The sequence below is a fragment of the Helianthus annuus genome, chromosome 16 (genome assembly GCF_002127325.2).
Source record: "Helianthus annuus cultivar XRQ/B chromosome 16, HanXRQr2.0-SUNRISE, whole genome shotgun sequence".
Taxonomy (NCBI): Eukaryota; Viridiplantae; Streptophyta; class Magnoliopsida; order Asterales; family Asteraceae; genus Helianthus; species Helianthus annuus.
The window spans coordinates 120,924,293-120,928,825 of NC_035448.2; positions in this window are offsets into that span (position 1 = coordinate 120,924,293).

Below are 4,533 nucleotides of genomic sequence, written 5' to 3' on the forward strand. Positions count from 1 at the left end.
GCTCAGTGCCGCGCCCCGATGATTCCGCCATCGGTTGGGGTGTGACAGATTGGTATCAGAGCCATAACTATAGGGAATTAGGTTAGACACGATCTAGTCCGGATCGCTGCCTTAGAGACCTAGACTATAGTTAGGAACCAAGAGACCAAGATTATGTGCTTATTTTATGTTGTTTCCTTCTATTCTATCATTACATCCGAACTCCGAGCCAAATTTCGTAATTTGGACGGGATTAGGAGTGAAACCCGCGAATTCCTGCCTAAATTACAAATTTTGCCAATTATTCTGTGCGATTTTCTATCAACAAACGGGGGAGAATTATACCAAATCAGGGCTGAAACCCGTAATTTGATGAAAATTTTCCTCTAGATTTTCTTAAAACAAGGGAGAAATTGCTGAGCTAGGGGTGAAACCCTAACCTTGGCAGTTACTCCAACTTCATCTTATCTCGCCAAGGCAATTGACGGACTCCAACGACCTGAACTCACGAGTATGGCCTAGAATGCGCGTGCATAATGCCCAAGAATCGAGGCAGAAACATGTCCCCTAGAGCCGAAAGTGACGACAAGTCAACTGCGAATAGTTAAATTGCCATGGTTAGTCAAAGTCTAGTAGCCGCAGACAATCCATTTTCCGATTTTGAGTGTTGCTTCGTTGATTTTATATGATTTACCTGTTTATGTGTTTTAAAGATTCGTTGATTGCTCCATTGTTTATCGATCTGCGTGACTTTTGTTGCTATCCTATCTCGATTCGAACCCCTGTTGATGTGATCTAAACAAAACCAGTGTGCTATGCTACGCTATACGACTAAGTTGGACGATACAATGTGATGCTATCCGATATGCAAAACGAACGGCACTCGACTTGTGGTTATAGGTTTCTGTTTTCTGACCGCCTCTGTGATAAAAATGCGTACGTGGTTAGGAAATTAAGTGCTCTATTTGCTTAATTGCTTATGTGCTCTAATTGTTTCTGTGCTTATGTGCCTCTATGATTATGTGCTTATGTGATTATATGTGCTACGTGACGTGAGATGCGACGTGATTCTAAGCTTTAGTAAGATAAGACGTGCGAGATTCGAATTCGTTGTGTTGAGCCCTATGGCGATGTCTATTGCAGACCATGTCGTCATCATCAAGAATTCGCCAAAACCTTTCTCGTCAGGAAAAGAGAGACCGACGTCTCGCCAAGCTCATCTCAAGGTCTGTAGCGAAAGCTGTCAGTGAGGTGTACGAAAACACCAGCAAGTCGTCGGAAGAATCCCGAACCCTCACTGAACCCAGCAAAGCTCCGTTCAGTTTCAAGCAATTTAAGGCATGTGGACCCAAGGAGTTCACCGGTGAAGAGGGCCCTACAGGCTTATTTCACTGGTTTGACTCTGTGGAAGTTACCCTTCGTCAAAGCGGATGCCCGGATCATCTTCGAACTCTCAATGCTACCGGTGTCTTCCAGTCGCGGGCATTGGACTGGTGGACAGCCGAAAGGAATAAGCGCGGGAACGACGCTGCCTACGAGCTGACGTGGGAGGAACTGAAGGCTATCATGCTGGACGAGTTCTGTCCTCCCCACGAACGCCAAAAGTTGGAGGATGAGTTCTGGACCATCAAGCAGAAGGAGGGCGACAACGCTGGTCTCACCGCCCGTTTCAAACAACTGAGCATTATCTGTCCAGACCAGGTCAAGACTCCCGAGATGACCATCAAGAAATACATCCGTGCTCTTCCGGATTGTGTTGCAGATTATGTGTTCGCCGCCAAACCCGCATCAATCGAGGAAACCTACCTACTCGCTGCCGAGATTAACGACAAGCGAGTTAAGGCTGGTGTCTGGGATAAGCCATCCAAGTCGTTGCATCAAGTTACTGCCGCATCAACCGACAACCCTACTGCTCAAGCCTCCAAGTCCTCGAGAAGAAGAAAGAAGAACAAGAATTGCGCCGCCGCAACCAATGCTGCTCCTCTTCAGTCAGTACCGCCACAACAGCAACAACCACAGCGCACTGCGCCAGTGATCGATGCGCCGCCGGCTAAGCGTGCGTACACCGGCCCCCACCCACTCTGTGCTACATGTTCTTATCATCACCCGGTGGGTGTGGCCTGCCGTTTCTGTGCCCACTGCAACGTTTACGGGCATTTCACTGCGAATTGCCGCTATGGTCCTCGTCAAACGCAAGCTCAAGCCGCTGTTAACCAAGCCCTGCTACCTGCTCCTCAAGCTCCTCAAGCTCCTCAAGCTGCACAGGCCCCGGCAAACAATGTTCGGACCTGCTTTGCATGTGGTGACCCTAACCACTTCGCAAACCGGTGCCCGAACAGAGTGGTGAAACAAGAAGCTCAACAACCCCAGCAACAACAACAGCAGCCTCAACAACAAGCCGCTCACGCCAGAACTTTCAACATCAACGCACGCCAGGCTCAAGCTGATAACAACGTGGTCAATGGTACGTTCCTTGTGAATGGTATATATGCATCATGTTTGTTTGATACTGGAGCCGATAACTGCTTTGTGTCATTTGAGTTTGAGAAACTTTTTAGACGTAAGCGCTCTTATCTTTCGTCACCCTTCGAAGTAGAAGTCGCTACCGGAAGAACCATTGCTGTCAATTCTGTGCTCCGTGATTGTACTCTCGAGCTCAACAATCATATATTCCCGATTAATCTCGTTCCGATGCAGCTCGGAAGTTTCGATGTCATAGTAGGCATGGACTTTCTTCGTGAAAACCATGCTGAAGTTGTGTGTTCCGATAAGATGATTCGTTTTGTGCTAGCTAGTGGTGATATTCTATGTGTTTATGGTGAAACTACTGCAAAAGATCTCAAGCTCATGTCATGTCTTCAAGCTCGCAAATATCTCCGCAAGGAATATCGAGCCTTCTTGGCCAACATTGTTGTAGCTGAGACGGACAAGAAAAGGAAAGTTGAAGTCAAGGATGTCCCCGTTGTCCGAGAATTTCCTCAGGTGTTCCCTGATGATCTTCCTGGATTACCTCCAAGTCGTGATATCGACTTTCGAATCGACCTTATTCCAGGAGCCAACCCAGTGGCCAAAGCTCCGTATCGACTCGCTCCATCTGAAATGCGAGAACTCTCAAACCAACTCCAAGAGTTACTTGAAAAAGGCTTCATTCGCCCGAGCACTTCTCCATGGGGCGCACCAGTCCTTTTTGTCAAAAAGAAGGACGGGTCGTTCCGGATGTGCATCGATTATCGGGAATTGAACAAGCTGACCATCAAGAACCGATACCCCTTACCAAGAATCGATGATCTGTTTGACCAATTACAAGGTGCTCAGTGTTTCTCCAAGATTGATCTACGTTCAGGCTACCATCAGTTGCGGATTCAAGAGGAAGACATACCCAAAACCGCTTTTCGAACCCGATACGGCCACTACGAATTTGTTGTCATGCCTTTTGGTCTGACCAACGCACCCGCGGTCTTTATGGATCTGATGAATCGCGTGTGTAAACCGTTCTTAGACCGTTTCGTCATTGTATTTATCGACGATGTCCTGATCTATTCCAGATCGAGGGCCGAACATGCGCAGCATTTGCGATTGGTTCTCGAGTTGCTTCAGGGAAACCAACTCTACGCCAAATTCTCCAAGTGTGAGTTCTGGTTGGAGGAGGTTCAATTTCTGGGTCACATTGTGAATAGTCGGGGTATACACGTTGATCCTGCAAAGATTGAGGCAGTCAAGGGATGGGTTACGCCAAAGAATCCGTCAGAAGTTCGCTCTTTTCTCGGATTAGCCGGTTACTACCGGCGATTCATCGAAGGGTTCTCAAAGATTGCTGTGCCGCTTACCTCCCTTACTCATAAAGACAAGCCTTTTGTGTGGGGAACCGCGCAGGAGACTGCTTTCCAAACCCTCAAACACATGCTGTGCCATGCACCAGTTCTTACACTGCCGGACGGAAGCGATGACTTCGTTGTCTATTGTGATGCTTCAAACCTTGGACTTGGCTGTGTTCTCATGCAACGAGACAAGGTTATAGCTTACGCATCTCGACAGCTCAAAATCCACGAGAAGAACTATACAACCCATGACCTCGAGCTAGGCGCAGTTGTCTTTGCCTTAAAGATTTGGCGACACTACCTGTACGGTACAAGGTGTACGATCTTCACCGATCACAAGAGCCTACAACATATCTTTAACCAGAGAGAACTCAATATGCGTCAACGCCGATGGGTAGAACTTCTCAACGATTACGACTGTGAGATCCGTTATCACCCAGGCAAGGCGAATGTAGTTGCAGACGCCCTCAGCAGAAAGAATTACGTGATAGGTGTTCGAAACATCCAGGCTCAGTATAACCTCGAAGCTCTCATCCGCGAAGCACAACACGCTTGCTTTAACGAGCGTACGTTGAAGAAAGAACGAATCTATCACGATGGAACTCAGCTCGTGAGCAAAGCCAACGGGATATTCTATTATCTGGACCGAATCTGGGTTCCGAGGAGGACAGATTTGCGAAAGATTATCATGAACGAAGCCCACAAATCCCGATATTCCATTCATCCCGGTGCGGAC